This window comes from Ovis canadensis, chromosome 11 (assembly GCF_042477335.2).
Source record: "Ovis canadensis isolate MfBH-ARS-UI-01 breed Bighorn chromosome 11, ARS-UI_OviCan_v2, whole genome shotgun sequence".
In the NCBI taxonomy this organism is placed as follows: domain Eukaryota; kingdom Metazoa; phylum Chordata; class Mammalia; order Artiodactyla; family Bovidae; genus Ovis; species Ovis canadensis.
In genome coordinates, this window is record NC_091255.1 from 23,964,436 (window position 1) to 23,987,029 (window position 22,594).

The 22,594-nt window shown below is 51.4% G+C and overlaps 1 pseudogene; it reads right to left on the reverse strand.

The window, feature by feature from the left end:
- Window positions 1-20,858: 20,858 nt before the first annotated feature.
- Window positions 20,859-21,520, reverse strand: LOC138414638 (ribosomal protein eL22-like 1; annotated as a pseudogene).
- Between the last annotated feature and the right edge of the window lie 1,074 nt (window positions 21,521-22,594).

Below are 22,594 nucleotides of genomic sequence, written 5' to 3' on the forward strand. Positions count from 1 at the left end.
AGCCTGTTGGGTAGTGTGGAACGAACAGAGAGGTTGGTGGGCAACAGAGTGGCAAAAATGAGGGCTAATCTGATATTCTGCTGTGGGGCTGATGGCGGAGCTGACGCTGGGAAGAAAAATCACTCACAGCCGCAGGGCTCCCATGTCCTGTTGGGCAGGCTGTGCACTGCAGAACTCCTGGGGCTGCTATTTCCGCCTGCCTTTCTGGGAATGGCGGCCCTGAGCCGTGTGATGCAGTGAGTATGGCCATAGGCAAGGGCCTTGCAAGCATCCTTTCCTGAGCTCTAAAGAGAGAAGCATGTGTCGTGGAGAAGTGGAGAACATGCAGGTCAAACTGGGACTGGTTTGGGTTAAAGGGATCAGAGAGGGGTTCTGAAGCTGGGCTTTGCTGGTTAAGCAGAATTTCAACAAGTGGAAAGTAGGGAGGGTGGAATTCAAGTGTCTCATTTTTATCCATCCTTTGAGACTGAACTCATAGCTCCCTGCTTGGGCACACCTTCCGACACCTCCCTAGACCACTGGGCTGACTGTGTCCTAAGCTTCACATCTTTTTGAAATGGTTCAGTCACAAGTCTGCTGACTCCCACAGTGTGCCCACTACACTGTGAGCCCATCAAAAACAGAAACTACATCTTTTATGCTCGTATGCAACGTCTAGCATGGGTGCTGGCTCTCAGTAGATCCTAGCGCACAGTAGGGACAAATGTGTGTGTGAGTGAAGCCCCACGGTGATGGAGGCAGGTGGCAGGTTTGCACCTCAGAGATGCCAGCATCCCTAGAAGCGGCAGTGGACCAGGGTGAGAATGGGCAGATCTCCGGGACCGCTGAGCCATGGGGCGATGGGGGACGTCAGGAGACAACTAAGTGATGTCAGCTACCTGATACTCATCTCGACCCTCTGCTCGTGAAGGCTGGGGCTGCTGACACACAGCCTGGGGCTCAGTGCCAGGTGACAAGCTCCTGCCCTGGGCCCTGAGCCTTATTTGAAGGCTGATGAGTTTTTAAACAGCATTTGTTCCCCCAAGGGTCAGGATTCAGGATGTGCCTCCCTCCAGCAGGGCAGAGAAGCAGAGAGACAAACAGCTTTTATCAGATTGAAAAATTAATATGTGAAGCAAAGCCAATGCTGCCAGGCGCTCCTGGGCAGGGCAAAGCCAGAGACCCAGCGATGCTTGATGGTTAACTGGCAGGCCAGGCAGACAGTCCTCCAGGGCTGGAGGCCAGCCCCTTGCTGGGAGAGACCTTCCTAAGGTGCAATAAGGGTTTGTTCCTTGAGACCAGAGGGGTGCTGACTCCTGCTCTCTTCCTCTGGTTCTGGAGATCATTTCCTCAGGGCAATACTCTTCCTGTGGTCTCCCCCTGCCCTGGACCTAAACCTCATCCACTCTAGATCTGGGCAGGATCCTGCGTAAGCGCTGTAGACCACGCTGTCTACAGGCAGTGCAGGCCAAGGGAAAGCAGGTGCGGGGAGGCAGACACACTGTTGTTCAAACTCTGACTTGCCAGTTCCTAGCTGGGTGACCAGAGGCAACTTACTTAACCTGAGTGCCTTGCACAAGGGATAATGAGTCCTTTTCATAGAGTTGTGTGGGTTCAGTGAGCTACCTCTCATCAGTCAAATGCCTGGCACCCAGGCATAGATTACTCATAGATTACTCCTGTTATGAACGGGTGAGAGCCTCTTATGTACTCTTAGCATCCCTCCATTTGTATCTACGATGCCCTCTGCACCCCTACAATGGCTGCGTACTCCAAGATCCCTGATCTGCCTGTGAGGAGGGACCCCCCTCCTCATGTTTCGACCATCCAGTTTTGCTCTTCTGACCCATGATCCACTCTGGACCCTGGAATAACTAGCAGCTGGGAGCAGTAACATGGGCTCTGGAGTCAGATGGTCTTTCTGATTTCTTGATGCCTTGGTTTCCTCCTCCGTACCCTTGTGGGGTTGCACGTGGCCTCTGATCTCTGCTCTCATCTGTAAGAGGCACAGAGCCACGCTGGCTGGGAATAGATGGGTGCCAGCATGTCCCACGGAGAAGGCAATGGCACCCCACTCCAGTACTCTTGCTTGGAGAATCCCAGGGACGGCGGAGCCTGGTGGCCTGCTGTCTATGGGGTCGCACAGAGTTGGACTCAACTGAAGCAACTTAGCAGCAGCAGCAGCAGCATGTCCCAAACACCCCCATGGTGGAGGGGCCTTCTTTTCTCTGAGCTTCAGATGGGACAAGGGGCTGAGCAGGGTCATGAAGTAAGCAAGAGCGGAGTGAGGCTGGGTCTGTTTGATACCCAAATGCGGCCTCTTACCTGCCCCTGCTTCCGAAGTCTTCAGAGGGCGGGAACCAGTTAGAGATGCCCAACTTGTCAGTTATCGCCTTGTCTCAGCTTCTTCCCTCTGCTTTTCACATCCCTATATGCCTCTCCCTGAGGAAGGCCTGATTTGAGCTCAAAGGCCCTACTGAGGCATCAGGAGCAGCTCCGCTTCCCCTGCCCCCACCCATATTAGCAACCTTTTCTCCCCTCCTATCTCGGAAAGCCCTCCAGACGCTCTCTAGCCTCCTTTGCCAGCGTTATCGCTCTCGCCCGTTATCTCTCTCCCTGGAAGGCTGGATGCCTCACCGAGACCCGCTTCCCTTGCAGTTCAGCTGACTCTGTATGTATATGAGCATCAATCCAGTGCTCCTCTCCGAGGGCCTGGGGCACATGGTGGGCTTTATCTCAGTCCTCCTCACTGGGTCCCACAGGGGAGAAAGCAAGGATGGGAGGAGCATCTTCCCATTTCACAGTCAGGGAAACTGAGGCAAGAGGCACCTGAGTTCTCCTCCTCTGATAGGCACCGAGCGCTCTCCTCGGGACCCCCATGTCCCCTGCCCTCCCTTGGCCTGCATCAGCCTTACTGGCCCCTCTCCCCCCCCCCCCCCGCATCCCCCCGCCCCCCAGCAGCTTGAATCCCCAGGAATCCTTAACTCCTCCCACCAGGCTTCCGCCCTGCCTTCAGGCAAACTCTGAAAAAGCTGCCCTTCCCCTGCTGCCCCACGTACCAGCAGACCTTTCTTTGGGTGCCTCTCCCTCCACCCCACCTGATTTAGTGGCCCTGGATTCGGGGTGTCCCATCCAAGACGCCAGCGGCCCCCGTGACACTCGTGGCAAGAGCTAAGTGAAGAGCCCATTGCCTAAGGGGCTGCTTAGTATTTAGCTGGGGTATGATTCTGGGATCTTGGGACAGGTCAGTGTGTCAGGGCGGATGCACAGGGACATCTCAGAGGGAGGGTCCACAGCTCCACCAACATCTCAAAGGGACGGGAGCCACTGCACCAGCGAGCCACAGAGCTCACCCAGCCCACTACAAGCCCGGACACCACGGGCCTTCGTAGACCGAGGGGAGCTCTGCCTTGTCTGGGGCGCTGTGGCCTCTGGGAAGGGCCCTCTGTCCGGTTACTCTGTCTCTTAGACTCTAGCTCCCGCCCCCGTGCCTCTCTCCATTCTCTGCTCCCACAGCTGCCCTCTGCACTTTCTCAGGGACTGTATGCTGGCATACAGGCGGGCTTCTCCCTTGTGAAGTCAGCTTTTCCTCATCGAGATGCCCTGGTGCTGAGCCATTTCCCGGTCCCGGTCTTGCCTCTGAAATTGGTGCTCCTCAGTGTGTGGTCCCTGCACCAGCCTGTTGGGCAGGACTGCCTTAGACTTTACTTAGGCAGTTCCTTTTGTCTCCTTAACTGCCCCCTTTCCCTCTCCATGTCAGGACCCAGCTACAGTACCACTTCCTCCAGGAAGACTCCCTGGGTGGCAGCTGTCCTGCTGACTGTCCTACCGGCTTCTTCCTTTCTTGGCAGCCCTCTCCAGACTTAGCGTGTCTTAGAAGCCGATGGGCATTCTCTGCACCCAGCCGGGCACACAGGAGGGGCTCAGGAAATGCCTGGTGTGTACTTGGTCAGGCCCAGGGAGGATGAACTCATTCTCACACTCAGCGGTGCATTTCTTTAATGAATATGAACCAGGCATTATGCTCGGGATAAACCACTGAAAGAGACAAAGCTGTCACCTCCCAGAGTTGAAGGAGGGAATGTGGGCAGGTACTGACCGAGCAGTGAGTGATATCGCCGGGCCAGGGGTGGAGGGTATCCCAGGGATTTCCAGCATCAAGGACTTCAGCAGGAAGTGGGGCCCAGGTGGGATTTGGAGGTGGAGTTAGCCTGTGTACTTGAGGAGGAAGGTGGGCACTGGACTATAGGGAGAGACTGTGAGAGATGGGGAGGGGGTTGGGGAGCGGAGCACAGGGTGCCCTGTTCCAGAACTCAAGGTGTTTCAGAGGCAAAGGAATAGAAGGGGAGACCTGAGCCTGGAAGTAGGTGGGGCCAGTCCTGGAGGTCTCAGCATGTGCTGTCAAGAACTTGGGCTCCGTAACAAGGGCAGACAGTGGGGAGCTGTTCCAGTTACTCTTGCCTGTGTAACGAATTATGCCAACGTGTAGTGGAGTAAAACACCCATTTATTACGTCATGGATTCTGCGGATCAGCAGTTGGGTCACGACCCAGCGGGGATGACTTTTCTCCGCTCCGAGACGTCTGGGGCCTCAGCTGGAAACTCCAGGGCTGCTGACTGGAATCTGCCTGTTGGGTGAAGCTGGTTGTCACCAGAGAAACCGTAGTTCTCCACGTGGGCCTCCCCACGTGGGCTGGTGTTTGAAAGTGCCTGGCAGAGTGGACTCCAGTCCAGGCCTCGGGTCTAACTGTCTGGGGTTTCCCTCCTGTGCGTTCTTACCCCGCCCTGCCCTGCCCTCCCCCCCCCCCGACCCTGCCCCCCCCCCACCCCCCGGCCCTGACCTCCCCCCTCACCCACCCCCGCCCCCCACCCGCCCCCAGAAATGCTGGCAGACAGCTGCCTCTCCTGGGAAGCCCTCCCTGATTTCTCTGGGTAGGGCTGCCCAGAGGCTTCTTGGCCTGAAATAATTTGTCCCTAAATAACAGCTTATTCTTATTTAGTTCCCCACTGCCTGGTACAAAGAAGGTGCTCAACAAATTTTGTTTAATTGTAAACAGACCATGAAAAAGTTGGTCTAGCTACTCCCTGGCAGGGCGGGAGTAGCGGTGGTTCTTGGCTCATCTTTGCTGAGTCTGCCTTTTCAAAACTACATTCTCCCTGCCTCCTCGATAAACTCATTTGGATCAAGTCTTCATACCTAATATGGGGCCTCCTGCCACACCGAGCTCTTCCACTCCTGTCCCCATCAGCTGATTCTCTGCAGATCTGAATCCGAGGTAATCAGATGATGGCCCTCCCCAACTCAGAATCTCCCCATGGCTCCTATTACAGGTAAAATGCGCACTCCTAACCCCGCCGTCTATAGCCTGCAAAGCCCTGTGTGGTCCGTCCTCTGCTTCCTTCTCTGCATTTCATACCACACCACCCCCACATTCCAGACACAGCAGACTGGCTCCCTTTTTGCCTGCCATGCTAAGCTCCTTCCTGTCTCAGGACCTCGCATTGCTGTTCCCTCTGCCTGCCATGCTTTTCCTTTATGTCCTGACTGGGCTTCTCCTCCTATCACTAAGACTTCAGCCCCAAGACTGTCCCTGAGACCTCAGCCCCAAGACTTCCCTGAAACCTTTCCCTGAAGTGGTGTTCTCATCCCAGTCCCACCCTTTCCATTTGCTTCAGAGCCATTGTTATCTGAAATAATCTAGCTTTTCCACGTGTTTACCTCAACGTTTCTGGTAAGCAACGTTCACCAGGAACATTCATCAGAAGGCAAGTTTGCTCAGCACACAGTCTTGTCTTCATGATGGCTAGGCAGAGCATTCAGAACAAGGCCTTACACGTAAATACCTGTTGGAAAAAATGAATGGAGAGGGGCTTCTCTTGTGGTCCAATGGTTAAGAATCTGCCTTTCAATGCAGGGGACTTGGGTTCCATCCCTGGTACCGGAGGATCCCACATGCCTTGGAGCAACTAAGCCTATGCACCACAACTACTGAGCCCTTGCTCCCAGAGCCTGTGCTCCCTAACAAGAGAAGCTGTGACAATGAGAAGACTGCATACCACAACTAGAGAAGAACTGCATATGGGAACAGAGACCCAACACAGCAGAATAAATAAATACGTAAAAATGTAAACAGTGGAGACCCATTGTACAGACAGGAACATCTAGGCAGAAGGAGTCTGTAACTCTGGGCTTCCAGCCCTGCTCCCCTCTCCCTTGGGATTCTCCTTCTTCCCACCGCCGCCTTCCCCCACCCCTGCCTCCCTCCTCTCCTGGGCTGGGAAGGGTTGATGAGCTAGAGAAGGCAGGCAGGCAGCCACAGAACCATTCCAAGAAGCGAGAGAGATCCTGGTGCAGGGGGAGAATTAAACTCCCGGCGTCAGGGGTAGGTGAGAGAAAGGCAGTTGTCTGAGTCAGCGGGAGAGAGAGAGCGGCCCCTCTCCTGGGGCTCCTGATGGGTCAGATGTAGTACCTCCCGGTCCCCGGGCCCGCCACGTGCAGAGCGGCTGGGCCCCGGGAAGAGGGTTGCTCACCAAGGAGGGGCAGGCCTGCTTCTTTGCTGGCTCCCACCCCAGGATTTATGGTGCTGCCCTTGAGCGGGAGTCTCTGACGAAGATATATGGGCCTGCTTATCTGCTGGGAGTGGGCCCCACGCATGACACTGAGCGGCTCCTGCCGCAGCCACCATGTGCAGCAGGAGATCTACGGCTCTTTCTCCTGGCTGGAATTCCTCCACTCTGCAGCAGATGGGCCAGCAGCCACTTAGCCAGGAAAGAAAGGCCCTGACCAGCTCGGTCCCTGTGCAGTCGTAACGCTTGGTGGCTGAGAAGGATGGCGCTACCCAGTTCCCTCATGCCTGCTGCGCTCCGCGGTGACCCTGAGTGGCTGGACACCACCAACAGTAAATCCTATGATGGCCCAGACGTAGAAGTCCAGGAGGGAGGGGCGTAGGAGAGGGTGGGACAGGAGGCTCATGTGTATTGAGGGTGCTTCCTAAGTGCCAGGCATTTCCACATATACTACCTGCCACCTCTGCCCCTGGCTGTCCGGGGCGTCAGAGTCATCAGCTGTTTCTCAGATGCAGTAGCTGAGACTCAGGGACTTCTGTGCTGGTCCAGCGGTTGGGAATCCACCTGCCAATGCAGGGGACACTGATTTGATCCCTGGCCCAGGAAGATTCCACATGCCCGAGGGGCAACAAAGCCCATGAGCCACAACTACTGAGCCCACAACGAAGGCTAGCACCAGCTCACTGCAAATAGAGAAAGCCCCTGCACAGCAGTGAAGACCCAGAGTAGCCAAAAGTAAATAAAAAAGAAAAAAAAAAAGAAAGAAACCAAGACTGGGAGGGGCGGGGAGGGGGGCTGCACTTACGAAGCACCATGTGCATTACCCTTGCTATTTAACATTTTTTTTCCACCTAATAGGTGGACATTTTTACCCCCTTTTAGACATTAGGAGCTTAGGCCTCGACAAGGGGACAGTAAGGATGAGGATGGCTACTGGCTGCACCCTTGCTCCGCCCACACCTTAAACCCTTTGCGTGTGCTTTGTTGTCATCACAGCCAGTCAAGGAAGTAGCTACGTTCTACTGTCCCAGTTGGATTAATGAAAAACGGGGGTCAGGGAGGTTGGTAATAGTGGGGGCAGGACAGAGCCAAGGTCCTTCCTCTTTCTGCATCACTGGGCCAGGCTGAGATGCTTCTTGGGGACCACACCAATCGCTTTCTGGTTCACCATCGGAGATCAGCTGGCGGGGCATGGTCTTCATTTTAAAGGGACCCCGAACCCCTAGTCCTCACCTGTTGTTGTTCCCACCTACTGGCAGCTCCTTCTTGCGGGTCCCCAGTCTCTCCAGCCGTCCCCAGTCAGCCTGCGTGGCAGGCAGAGTCTGGGAACTCTCTCTGGGATCTCTCTCCACAGCTGGAGACTGTCAGACTGTCTCTCTCCTCCTCCCAGGCAGTGCCAGCCCTGGGAGACTTACGGTAAAGGCACTTTGATCACAGAAACTCTGGGGAGCAGAAGCGAGTGGGAAAGAGAGCGCGTGCGAGAGATTTACATCCAAAGCCAGATCAGAGAGCCCCGTCCGCCGCAGTTACGCGGGGACTGGTTTCTGTCACAGGGCCGTGGCCAAGCAGCTCAGGACCAGAGCGGCGAGGCGCCAGCCTGTCCTCGGAAGAGGTAATGAGGCTGCCGGGCGGGTGTCCCCTGGCCTGGTTGTCTGACAGAGTCATCACCTTTGGGGTGGAGAACCAAACCTCCCCTTTACTCCCCAACTCATTAGAGTCAAAGAACATCAGAGCCAGACGGCCCATAAAGATCTCTCCCCACCTTGTTAAGGATCCAAAAACTGCGACTTGGGAGGAGAGTGACTTCCCAAGTCACGGGTTTGCTAGGGACAGGGCTGAAGCTAGGATCTGGAACTCGGGGCCATATTCTTTCTACAACAGGAGAGGAAGTGGAGGGAAGCAGTTAAGAGCCCAGACTTTGGATCTGGCAGGCCTCGGTCCATAGGTGAGCCCAGCTCCAGCCTCGCTGCTGTGTGATCTGGGGCAGGTGTCTCAACATCTCTGCTTCTTCACTGAATATACCCGGCTGAACACTGCTGTGAGGCTCAAGTGAGACACGTGCCTAAGGAAAGCCCGGCCCTGCTTACTGTAATCATCGCTGTCCTTGTTGTTGGGCTTTGTGATCTAGCAGAGCAGAGGGGGAGGAATGGAGCAGGTGGAGGGCAGGGCATGGAGGCAGAGTGTGGGAGGGCAAACAGCTTCCTCCCCGAGTGACGGGCCTGAGTTAGTGACCTGGGCTCCTTGGTGATCAGACCTTTGACATAGATGATCTTGTTTAATTCCCCCACTACCCTATGAGCTGAGTGGAAGTATCCCCATTTTACAGATGAAATGAGAACACTAAGGTTCAGAAAGTGAAAGCGTTAGTTGCTCAGTCGTGTTCAACTCTTTGTGACCCCACAGACTGTAGCCTGCCAGGCTCCTCTGTCCATGGGATTCTCCAGGCAAGAACACTGGAGTGGGGTAGCCATTTCCTTCTCCAAGGGGTCTTCCCAACCCAGGGATTGAACCCAGGTCTCCTGCATTGCAGGCAGATACTTTACCATCTGAGCCACCAGGGATGCCCAAGCAATTCAACCAACTTGACCCCATTGCCCAGCTGGTGAGATAGGGCAGGACTAGAACCCCAGTCTCTGTTTTTTTTTTCCAGTTTGCCCGTGGCCCCTGAGACCAGCCTCACTCCAGGGGTGCCTGTGTTTGCAGGGCATGAGATGGGCAGCCGACTCTGTTTAGATCCTCCTAAGAGGCTGGACCCACTCTAGCCTGGCCTGGATGAGGCCCCCAGCTTTCAGGCTCCCTCCTGGGCTCAGCTGAGTCCAGCCTCCCCTGCCAGAGGGAGGCAGCGCCCTGGTTCTCTGGACGCCAAGTGGCCCACCTGGTCCTGCCTGTTTCCCTGGAGACAGGTGGGGTTGACTCGCCCCGAGTTGGTGCTGAGGGAGGGACACAATCTCCTCTGCTCCCCAGCTCCTGCCTGTGTTGTTGACTTAGGCTGGTTCTGTGGCTCTGATGGGAGAATAACACAAAACACACCAGAATGCAGTTTCATAGTAAATTACTCTGATTTTTATGTATCCTGTCTCTATCTAGTTTACCGTGGGAGTTTTTCTCGTTGAGTTTTAGTTCCTCTGCCCCCTGTCTCCACCGGCAGCACTTGATTACAACACAGAGAAGGATGTAGAAACCATTGAGTGCCCCTCAAGTTGTCACTTCGAGGAAAATGGGGCCCCGAGAGGTGAGATGCCAGCACCCATGTCCCATGGCATGGCTGGATTCCAGGATCCCTCTTACACGGACCATAGGGCTGCCTATGGGATGCACAGACAGGCAAGTTTGGGGACAGTGTTCTCAGAGCTGCCCCCAACTCCTCTTCCTTAACACCAAAGCAAAGTGGGGGTGCTCCCCCACCCTGCCTCTCAGTGTGCCCTTTCAGGACCCATCATCTTGTCTCCTTTATCCCTGAAGCTAATATTTATTGGGGAGGAGGTCCCTTGAAGGCCACTGCTGAGGTTCTTGTAACTTGATTTGCATAAAAAGGCTGAGCATATGGAACTGCTCTCTTAATAAGGTACCAGCATGTTTGAAATTGGGTACAGATTGGGAAAGGGGTGTGTCAAGGCTGTATATTGTCACCCTGCTTATTTAACTTAGATGCATTGTGTGTGTGTGTGTGTGTGTGTGTGTTAGTCACTCAGTCGTGTCCGACTTTCTGTGACCCCATGGACTGCAGCCTGCCAGGCTCCTCTGTCCATGGAATTCTCCAGGCAAGAATGCTGGAGTGGGTTGACATTTCCTTCTTCATATATGCAGAGTACATCATGCAAAATGCCGGGCTGGATGAAGCACAAACTGGAATCAAGATTGCCAGGAGAAATATCAATAACCTCAGCTATGCAGAGGACACCACTCTATGGCAGAAAACAAAGAGGAACTAAAGAGCCTCTTGATGAAAGTGAAAGAGGAGAGTGAAAAAGTTGCCCTAAAACTCAACATTCAGAAAACTAAGATCATGGCATCCAGTCCCATCACTTGATGGCAAATAGATGCAGAAACAATGAAAACAGTGACAGATTTTATTTTCTTGGCCTGCAAAATCACTGCAGATGGTGACTGAAGCCATGAAATTAAAAGATGCTTGCTCCTTGGAAGAAAAGGTATGACCAATCTAGACAGCATATTAAAAAGCAGAGACATTACTTTGCTGACAAAGGTCCATCTAGTCAAAGCTATGGTTTTTCCACTAGTCATGTATGGATGTGAGAGTTGAACCATAAAGAAAGCTGAGTGCCAAAGAATTGATGCTTTTGACTTGTGGTGTTGGAAAAGACTCTTGAGAGTCCCTTGAACTGCAAGGGAATCCAACTAGTCAATCCTAAAGGAAATCAGTCCTGAATATTCATTGGAAGGACTGATGACAAAGCTGAAGCTCCAATACTTTGGCCCCCTGATGCAAAGAACTGAATCATTGGAAAAGACCCTTATGTTGGGAAAGACTGAAGGCAGGGGGAGAAAAGGATGACAGAGGATGAGATGATTGGATGGCATTACCAACTCAATGAACATGATTTTGAGTTAGCTCCAGGAGTTGGTGATGGACAGGGAAGCCTGGTGTGCTGCAGTCCATGGGGTTGAAAAGAGTCGGACGCGGCTGACTGACTTAACTGAACTGGTGTTTAAAAACTGCCAGGATTGGTGGAACTGAGGTGACACCTCGAAACCCCCAGAAGTTTCCTGGGCCCTCCATCCATCAGACTGTGCTCCTCCATACCCCATCGCCAGGGAGCCAATGCTATTTGCTAGGCTTTAGGTGAGGCGTTCAAATCCAAGTCACTCCAAGTATGCCAGTGGTGCCAGCATCATAAAGAACTTGCTAGATATGCAAATGGTAACCTGATCCCCTGCTGAGTGCACACACATTAGAGTTTGAGCAGGGCTACTTGGTTTTGGTTTAGTTTTTATTATTTATTTTTGGCTGCTCTGGGTGTTTTAGTTGCTGATTTCCTCATGGCATGAGGGATCTTAGTTCCCCGACTAGGGATCGAATCTGTGTGGAAGGTGGATTGGAAGGTGGATTGGAAGGTGGATTCTTAACCACTGGACTGCCAGGAATGTCCTGAGAAGTGCTATTTGAAACCATACTTTTAACCTTCACTCATCCCCACTTCACAGATGCAGACCCTGAAGCCTGTGAAGGGTCCATGGCTAGTCCGGGTGATGCTGTTATTAAGATATAGGGCTGGGATTCAGACTCTGGTCCTTCTAATACCAAAGGATGTTGGAGGATGGGTAGGGTTTCAACAGGAGAAGATGGAAAGAAGGGGCATTGAGAAGAAGTGACCGGAAGGTGGAGCTATAAGATGGTGAGGGTGAGTTTAGGAAGAATATTAGAGTCATTTGGAAAGAGGCTTTGGCTCTTTCCAGCAGGCGATGGAGAGCTACTAAACACCTAGGAGTAGAGCACGATCCCTCCATCTATCCATCTTCCCAACAGACCCTGCATTGCAAGATGCTCCCAGGTCTGTCTAAAGGCACTGGGGGTCCTTGTGGCTGAGATGTGCTCTTGACCCTTCCTTGAGGACTCTGGCTACACATCTGACCTCAGAACTGGCTGCTGGTCTGAGTCATCCATCCCAGTGTGGAGCTAAGGGTCAGATGGGCAGGCCGCTGGGGGCTTGGACCACGGGGAGGCGGGGGTGGCAGCAGTGGGAGGAGCCCTGGATGGAGAGGAGGATTCACGTGCCCCGAGTCATCTCCTCTCCGGCAGAAACACCTGCACTTCCTTCAGCTGGGTCTTGAGGGCTGCTGTTCCTGGGCCAGCTTGAGCCACCTCCTGCTCCTGTGTGTCACTGCTCTGCCCACAACCCGGGCTCCGAATGGACAAGGACCAGGGATTCTGCCTCCCTGTGTCCTGGAGCTCTGTATCTAGCGCAGCCCACTGTAGCATTTTCGACAGTGAGCTCAGGGCAGGGAGCAGGGCTGTCAGTGCAGTAGAAGCAATAGTGGGTTTCCAAGTCTAAGGTGCTTGTCCCAGGGGTCAGCTCAGACACACGACCACTCCCCACGCCTCCCCTTTTCCCTAGCCGTCCCATCCCGGCTCCCCTCGCTGTGCTAGTCAGTGCTGATGGCACTTCCTACATCGCCAAACTTACAGAACCAGAAACTGATGAATGAATAGGTAAGACTTATCATCCCCATTTTACAGATAGGAAGATGGTGGCCAATAAAAGTCAAGTGACTTGCCCAGTATCACAGGCTCAGAACCAGTGCCGCAACCCAAAACGGTTGGCTTTGAGTCTGTAGTGAAGTGAAGTGAAGTCGCTCAGTCATGTCCGACTCTTTGCAACCCCATGGACTGTAGTCCACCAGGCTCCTCTGTCCATGGGATTTTCCAGGCAAGAGTACTGGAGTGGGTTGCCATTGCCTTTTCCAGGGGATCTTCCCGACCCAGGGATAGAACCCAGGTCTCCTGCGTTGCAGGCAGACGCTTTACGGTCTGAGCCACCAGGGAAGCCCCTTGAGCCCACAGACCCTCCCTGTTTAAAACCTTGAACACTATTTCTAATCTGCTTTGGGGAACTTTCTAGAATATGAATGCCCAAGGTGTCACCAGTCACATAACCTGGCCTCAGCATCTCATATTCTGGAAAGTTCCCTAAAATAGACCAGAAATAGCTTTCAGGGTTTTAAAGTGGAAGGAAAGTGAAAGTCGCTCAGCTGTGTCCAACTCTTTGTGGCTCCACGGACTATAGAGTCCATGGAATTCTCGAGGCCAGAATACTGGAGTGGGTAAGCCTTTCCCTTCTCCAGGGGATCTTCCCAACCCAGGGATCGAACCCAGGTCTCCAGCACTGCAGGCAGATTCTTTACCAGCTGAGCCACAAGAAAGTATGGACTAAGTCAAGAGCCTTGGGTTGTGGCCTTGGCTCTGAGCCTATGACACTGGGCAAGACACGTGACTTATACTGGCCACTATCTTCTCATCTGTAAAGTGGGGATGATATTGAATAAACACTACCTGTCTCCATACCTGTCCTTGCCACCCACCTGCCAGCATCCTTATGGGTGCCCCTCCTCTGCCCCCACCTTCTGGGGAGACTGTTTTCTGCTCTCTTGCCTCTCCGTTTCTAGAAGCCCCTTATCCTCTTGGCAAGCCTCCCCTTTCTGACTCAGAGCCGTAAATCCTAGATACCTAGGAATTCAAGGTAATGGTGGGTATCATGGGATGAGGCTAGCCTAAGCTGCCCTCCGGCCCCATCTATGTTCCGTGGCCAGTCCCAGTTCCATGGGGACAGCCTGGAATGCAAACAGCTTGGCCTACAGCCTCTGCTCCCAACACACCGGCTGACCCTGCGTGGTGCCGAAGGGCACATGTTCTGGAGCAAGCCTGTCCAGACTGGAATTCTCATTTTGCTCCCCTTAGCTACATGACCCGGGACAAGTTGTGCTTACTGCTTGTGCCTCCGCTTACCCATCTTTTACAATGGAGTCGTGATAGTACCTACTTCATAGGATTTTGGGGGACTGAATAAGTGAATGCCCCCAAGTGCTTAAAAACAATTTGCCACACAGAAGGTATTCATACTAGAGAAGCCTCAGTTTCCCCATCTGTAAAATAAAGGGGGTGTGCGCTCTGCTCCCCAAGAGATCCCTCTCTAGCTCTGACATTGCAGGGTTCAAGCTCTGTCTGGGCAGTCTTCAGCTCTGCTTAGTTCTCTCCCTTTGTGGAATGCTCAGCACAGGGTCATGTGCAAGATTAATAAACAAATGGATAAATAAATAAATAATGCCTTTCATTTGCGCAGTGTTGAATAGTTCGCAAAGTACTTTCTCATCCATTAATGATCTCAATGGAGTCATCACGCAGGCTCTGGGAAGTAAGCCACCCAGCGATTATTACTGCCATTTTCAGATGGGGAATGAGAGCTTCAGAAAGGCAAAGTGACTTGCCCAAGGTCATGTAGGTATTTGATGTTGGCATGAGAAGAGGTGAAAAAGAAGCTGAAAAGGAAAGGAAGAGGGGGGAAGGGTGGGGGTGAAGAGCTCTAGGTGTCAGAAAGTAGAAAGATGAAGTAGAAATTTTGCAGTAAGGGAAGGGGAGGGAGTAGCATGTTATATGCATACCACCCTGTGGGAAACAGACAGCTCCTGGGAAGCTGCTGTACAGCACAGGGAACTCAGCTCAGGGCTCCGCGGCGACCTAGAGGGTGGGACGAGAGTGGGATAGGAAGGAGGCTCAAGAGGGAGGGGATATACATGCACAGAGCTGATTTGCTTTGTTCTATAGCAGAAACTAGTACACCATTGTAAAGCAATTGTACTCCAATTTAAAAAATAAGGAAAAATAAGTGCAAAAATAAAAAGAATACTTGTCAAACTCAGAGCTTTGAAGTTTCTCCTCCTGTTTGTGGTTCCTCAAATATATGACTCCCAGGGGGGTAATTTTCTTCCCTCACTGTGACTGAGTTAGTGTCTGGGACTCAGTCTAAGCTTTAGCTGAAAATCAGTAAAATCTTGGGCTGCATTAATAGAGGCATGGTGCTCAGAGTCAAGGAGGTGAAAAATCCTTTCTGTGTGGGAACCCCATGTCTAGTCCTAGGTACAGCACTTTGAGATGGACTTCGACAAACTGGAGGTGGATGAACCCTGAGCTCTCTGGGACAGAGTTGAAGGAAACAGACTTGAGGAAGAAAAGACTCAGAAGTCTCAGCAGAGTCTTCACCTATTAGAAAGAATCTGGACTTGCTCTAGGAGGCCCCAGGGGGCAGAAACAGGACTGATGGACCAAGGTACCAGGGGAACATTTAAGTGCAACAGGGAGAGAACTTGTTAATCTCTGCTGCCAGTTCTCCGAAATAGTTTCTGACCCCTACTATCCCCCCATACTGCTTACACACTGAAGCTCAGGTTCCCTTGATTCCCTCTTTCCTGGCTCTCCTTGATGTCCTTTCCAGGATGTAGGAGTAGGGTGGGCCATGCCCCTTGTCATTCTTCCCTCGGGTTATGAGCATGTCAGGGATCTCTGCTTTGGGTGCAGGCTCATGGTTGAGGACGCTCCCAGCCCTTAACAGTCATGCAAGGCTCTGTGCAGGGAAGGCCCCTGGGAAACCCGAAGGGACTTGTTTGAGAAGACAGTGCCTGGATGGGGCAGGATTAAACAGCCCCCCACCAGGCCTGGGGAGCTGGTTGCTGAGGAGGGCGAGGTCAGTGAGGATTGGGTCCGTGTGGGGAAGGCCAGGGGCCAGGGCAGGAGTGTGGATGAGGGTGCAGGGATCCTGAAAGGAGACAGAATGAGCTCTGCTGGTGGGGGAGGGGGGACCGGGAGACGCATCTGCCAGCACCATCTCTCCGGGTCCAGGGCTCAGTCTGGCGTCTGCTGCCCTCTCAGCCGTGGCTCTCATTCTCAGACGGAATAAAAACAAGGCGATTATCGTGGGTGTTCCGGCATCCTGAGCACCCCCTCAGAGGCCACACCGACTGACGGCAGGGATGGGTCTTTAAGAGAGTGAGAACTAGAAGGGCTTAAAAAAACCCCCAGCTTGTCAGCAGTAATCGGCTTTTGTTCTGCTCTGTCTCCGCTGGGGTTCGTGCTGCTTCGCAGGGAGATAATTTACCTCTAAGAAGCTTTGCCATCTCAGGGGCCAGCACACAGGGCCCACGGTCTGAACTTGGGGCTCCGTGGCCCCTCCGTCCACCCCTGCCGGCCCACTCCTCTCTGCCTTATTTTCCAACGCTTTCTCACCCCTGCCATTGCTCTTGTTGGTGACGGCGGAGGGAGGGGGGGGAGGCAGGGATTCCCCACGTCTCCTTCCCTGCTGCCTTCTCCCAGCACCGCGGCAGGGAGGACCACACAGGGGCAGGACAAGGGCTGGGAGGGGAGGGGTGGAAATGCAGTCAGGTGCTTTTTTTCCCTTTTTTTTGGGTTTTGCGACCTGGCATGTGGGATCTTAGTGCTTGGACCAGGGAGTGAGCCCGCACACCCTGCAGCGGAGGTGCAGAGTCTTAACCACTGGACTGCCAGGAAAGCCCCCGAAAGCTAGTGTCCTGCAACCCTTCCTCCATCATCACCTGGGCCTGACTCTGACAGAGCAGATAAAAACACAGGATGGTCAGCTAATTAATTAACTTTTTAATTTTTATCGGGATATAACTGGTCAATATGGAGGAGGGCATGCCAACCCACTTCAGTATTCTTGCCTGCAGAATCCCTGTGGACAGAGGAGCCTGGTGGGCTACAGTCCGTGAGGTTGCAAAGAGTCGGACACGACTGAGCAACGAAGCACAGCACACATAGCCGATTAACAATGTTGTGACGGCGTCAGGTGAACAGGGAAGGAACTCAGCCACACATGTACATGTATCCATCCTCCTCCAAATCTCCCTCCCATCCAGACTGCCTCATAACACTGAGCGGAGTTCCACGCAGTATGTATATATGCATATGTATACAGTAGGCCTTTGTAGGTTGTCCATTTAAAATACAGCACATGATGGTCAGTTAATTTAAATTTCAGATCAACAGTAAATAAATGTTTTTGGTATAAGGATGCCCCATGGAAGATTTGAGATATACTTACTTTAAAAAATGTATTTAGTGTTTTTCCAAAATCTACATTAAGTGGGGGGTCTGTGTTTGATCTGGCCACGCTAGTCTTGATGGCTCCTTCCTACTGCTTCTGGGATGTTCTGGGAGCATCTCCCGGCTGAGAGGGCACAGTCCCAACTCTTAACCAAAACCATTTTTAATTAAAGATAAAGGCCCCATTTCACAATTGCACAGAGACCATGATGACTGATGGCCTTTGGGAAGCTTCGGGGTGGCCTCCAGCAATCAGTGATTGTTGTCAGCACCGCCTAAGAGAAAGGCACACGTGTAAACATGTAAGCATCCCTATTAGAGATGATGGAAGGGAGGCCTGGAGAGGCAGAGCAAGTGGCCCAAGGCAGAGCAAGGCAAAAAGGCCTCCAGGCTTTTTGCAAAGTGCTCTGCTCACCCCATGTATCACTCGAAGCAGCCACTTGAGGAAGAGTGGATGTGGGCACGATGGTCAGGGCTGAGAGAGAGGGAAGGACCTAGGCTCATGTTTCTGGCCGTCGCAGCTTCCCGCCTCCAGCTAGCCCACTCTTAAGTCCCCTGCCCGGTGCAAACCCTGTGCAGTCCACAAACAACCTTCCTGGAGGGCTTCCTGGAAGAATCTTCAGTTGCTGAAAATGACCCTGGGGGAGCTGAGTTCAACTCCTGCTTCTCTGAACAGCACCCTGGGCAGAGAGGTTAGGTTGCTCAGAGTAAAGGAGGCAATGATTCTCTCTGTGGGAAGCTGGGGTCCAGTCCCCAGCACTGCACTGTGAGACTGACTGACCAACTCGAGGTGGGCTCGGGGGGAAAGTCTGACCCGGAGACATCGGGGTCAAGTTGCAGGAACTGGACTTGGGGAAGTAAAGGCTGGGGAGTTTCCACCCCTTCTTCATATGTTAACAACCTGGGCTCGCACCGGGAGTCCTGAGGGTAGAAATAGGACCTCAAGGTGGAGGGTCCCAGGGGTAAAGCCCTCATTTGCCCAGAAGCTGGGGGAGTGGCTGATTCTGGTCTCTGTTCTGTGTGACCTTGTTCGAGGTGCCTGCCCTCTCTGAATCTCACTGCCCCGCCCAATTAGAAAATTGCAAGGAGCCCTAGATTGTATCCAAGCCTTTTTCCAGTGAAGAGTCAAGGTGAGCCTCACTCACGGTCCATTAGCGGACTCCACAAGCCAGCAAGCTGAGGTCAGGGGTCATGCTTGACTCTGTTTGGTACTCCCCTCGTCCTCTATCTGGCTTCATCAAGATGTGTTAGTTGTTGGGGGATAAAAAGGAGAGAGATTCATTCATTCAAACCAGTGGGTGGTTAACAAAGCAATCAAGGCCTTGTTTAACCCCTAGCCGGTGAGCCCAGCCTCTCCCTTGTCACTCCAAGTGTCCACTAGGCTGAGCTTCATTCTTCCTCAAACGTGCCTGATCCCCTTGCCTACAATTCTCTCATTCATGACCTACCTTGTATCTACTCATCTGTGAAGACTTAGTTTAAATGACTATGCGGGGACTCCCCGGACTGTCCAGTGGTTGATTCCATCCCTCCACTGCAATTGGTGCAGGTTCAGTCCCTGGTGGAGGAACTAGGATGCCCCATGCCTTACCTTGAGGCCAAAAAAAGGATTGTTGTTGTTGTTCAGTTGCTAAGTCGTGTCCGACTCTAGATACAACAGCAACAGAAGAGTTTGTGCAAAGCCTCCTGACCCCGCCCTGTGCTTGCCCTCCCTCAGCCCCTCCAGAGGACTTCATTGCTTCCTCCCTGATGTCCCAAGGGAGGGATCTTGTCCATTTTACAGGACACTTGCTGTCCTGCTGGGCAGGGTGTCTGTCTACTCGCCTGCTATGCACATGGGATGCTCAAGGCTCCTTTCAGCTTCCCCGTCTCAGCTTGCACAAGCCATCGCAATGAGCTTTCCCCACTAGCCCATCTTCTGAAGCGTCTCCAGTGTTACTTGCTTCACGGGACACCATGATCTGTAACTTAAATACAAATATGTTGCTGATATCTTTGTTTTCTGTCCTCAATTCAGGAACACAATCCCAGTGCCTTTGTCTTGTTGGTATCTCCGGCACCTAGAATAGAGCCTGAAACACTACGCACACTCGGTGAAGATTTATTGAGTGAAAGCAGTGGTGAATGAATGACTCTAAGGCCCTGGGAGAGCACTGATTGCTTTGCTCAGCCAATCTCCACCGTCCCTCCCTCCAGAGGCCGCGCTGTGAGTATCCTTTGGGGAAACTTCTCCTCTCTCTGTGCTGAGGCTGAGTAGGTCCAGCCTCTTCCCCAGTTGCAAAGCCAGGCCCTCCATCTAGGCTTGGCCCATCCGAGCATTCCTTCTCCCTGACCAGGAACAGGCACTGGGCCACACTGTTCCACGGAGCCCCAATCCCAGGACACTTGCTGCCAACATGGTAGGATGTAAACTTGTTGCTGCCAGTGGGAAAGTCTGTCTGGGAATGATGCCCACACAGGAGGAAGCTGATCCAAGAGATGGAGAGAGACAGGTTCCTGGCAACATTGCCAGAGCACCTGGATCCAGATGCGCCTGAAGCCACCCCTAGACTTTCCAGTTAGACGAGCCAGTGAGTTCTCATTTCTGCTTAAAGCTGATTTGAATTGTAATGTATTATTACAACTGGAACAGCCCTCATTAATGCCAACTGGGAAAGTGTGTTAAATCATCTTTTCATTATCACCTAGACTCCGACAGAGCCTGGCATGCAGTAGGCACTCCGATACATGTTTTGAGTGAATAGATGGCAGTAGGCACTTTAAGAGGACGAATAACATCCCATTTACTTTAACATTTTCCCCTTTTCTCTCCAGACAAACGTTCAATACACATTATGCATGCGGTGAATGTTGATTGACCCCAGTTGGATGTGATTCATCTCCTTTTCTCTTCCCCCTTCTCTATTAACTTCCTATTCATGGAGGCCCCTGCCTCTTTCCCCCACCCTCTTTACAGCTCCCGAGTCCCCATTTTCTCATTCTTCTTTATCTTAATAATTACAATAGTTTGCAATTTATCATCCAGAAGAGGGCCATGTCCCAAGTTTCAAAATAACCTGGGAAGAAAAGTGAACGCTAATAAATAAAATCATAGGTATGGGGTATGCCCGGGCTGACCGAGTTACACACCCGCCACGTGGCTTGTACAAGCGGTTCAGTTTCGCTTGACTCTCCAGAGAGGGGAAGGAAGCAGAGGGCATGGAAAAGCTCCCCTCATGTTGCCTCAGTCCTCTTTACCTTAGGAAGCAGGACACGATATTTGGAAGCAGCTACAATGATGAGGGTGCCCTTGTTTCTCATGGGTCCTGTCATTGGACCCAATGGAATTTGGAAATTAACCAGTCATTAAAAAGAGAACTTGATATCATTAAGAACTTCAGCCACATGCAAAAGTAGAGACAGTCATATAGTCACCATCATATACTCATCCATCAATCTCAATAAACTCACAATCTTCTTTCATCTCCATGCCCACCCACTCTCAATTACTTTGAAGTATATCATTTGTATGCAGCATTATAATATGCCATATTAAAGATATATTTATACACATATAAATGTACTGAATATTTATTGCTAGATGATAAATGCTCTTTTATTTTTTTAACAGAGTAATTTTTTTATTCATTAAAAAACTGATAAGGTAAAGATCCACTTCAAGAAGTTCCTCTTGTATGTTTTACTTGTTTTATTAGCAAATAAAGCATCTCATTAGCATCCCTATATGGGATGGCTTCATCTAGTCCTCAGACTCGGATCCATCTTTATCTTTACTAATTTGTAAGTAATGAAGTTTGGAAGTCTCCTTGTCAGATGCAGCCACACCAAACCAATCACAAAGATTGTTCTGTTCATGGAATTTATTTCTTGGTAAAGTATTTCAAATGTCTTTTGGATACCTGTTTATCAGAAGCAGCTGTGATTTTACTCTTGAAGTGTTGAAATGTGGACAGCCTTGCCAGGATTCCCAGTTTTTCCATTCATTGTAAGTTTCTCTTGTAGAAACTGTTCAAAATTTCCAGAATCAAAAATTCCATCTTCTACTGGATGCTGCTGCTGCTGCTGCTAAATCCCTTCAGTCGTGTCCAACTCTGTGCGACCCCATAGACAGCAGCCCGCCAGGCTTCCCCATCCCTGAGATTCTCCAGGCAAGAACACTGGAATGGGTTGCCATTTCCTTCTCCAATGCATGAAAGTGAAAAGTGAAAGTGAAGTTGCTCAGTCGTGTCCGACTCGGCGACCCCATGGACTGCATGCAGCCCACCAGGCTCCTCTGCCCATGGGATTTTCCAGGCGAGAGCACTGGAGTAGGGTGCCATTGCCTTCTCCATCTACTGGATGAGTAAGGTCTAAATTGAACTTCCAGGTTGACTTAAGCTTCTTGTCATTCTTTGGCGCCATCTTGAAGACCAGTTGTGCGAGTAGAGAATGGCCTTACCTTACTTGTTGTTGCTGCAAATTCTTTTGCCAGCATATGAAGACACCTAAAGCCCAGGCTGACCCTCTTGAAAGTGACGGGCCTCCTGGAGAGAGGCAGAGGCATAGTTGAGTGCATACCTATGAGTGACCTGATTACATTGGGCAGGATATCATCTGAGCAATTCCAGATGATACCTGCCCAAACTGGTGACTCAAAAAATCATGAGCATACAAAACAGCTGTTGATTCAAGTCACTACATTTTGGAGCACTTTGTTACTCAGCAATAGCTAATTGGTGCATACCCCAGAGTGAGTGTTAATCCCTTAATTTCATTAAACATCTAATTAGTACCAAAATTTTCTTGATTATATCATAAATGATTTTTCTACACTTTGCTTGTTTTTGTCAGGTTCCACTAAGGTGTGTGTATTTTGATTGATGGATAAGTCTTTTATGTGTCTTTTAATCTAGAGTTTCTATTTCCAATCTTTTTTTTTTTTTTGGCTGGAATTTATTTTTTAAAGGACACCCTGTGTCCTTTATCCTGTAGACTTTTCCATAATCTGATTTTGCTGAATGCTATGTTGGCTTTGGGGGCTTCCCTGGTGGCTCAGATAGTAAAGAATCTGCCTGCAATGCAGGAGACCTGGGTTTGATCCCTCAGCTGGGAAGATCCAGAGAAGGGAATAGCTACTCACTCTAGTATTCTTGCCTGGAGAATTTCATGGACAGAGGAGCCAGGTGGGCTACATACAGGCCATGAGGTTGCAAACTAACACTTCATAGTGCATTTGGTGTGTTTCTTTGTCTCCAGATTACCTGTAAACTGGCAATCAGTTAGGTCTGGAGGCTTGTTGGGGTCAAGGTTTGATTTATTTTGGTGCTGTGTTCTTCCAACAGGAGGTATCAATATCTTGTTGTTTTTTGGTCACGTGGCTGCCCTTTCTTAGATTGACTAATCCATTAGTTTTAACAAAATGATATGGCAGTTATTCACTCTTCATTTGTCAACCATAACAATTCTATTAATATAAATTTCTTTTAATAAAGTATT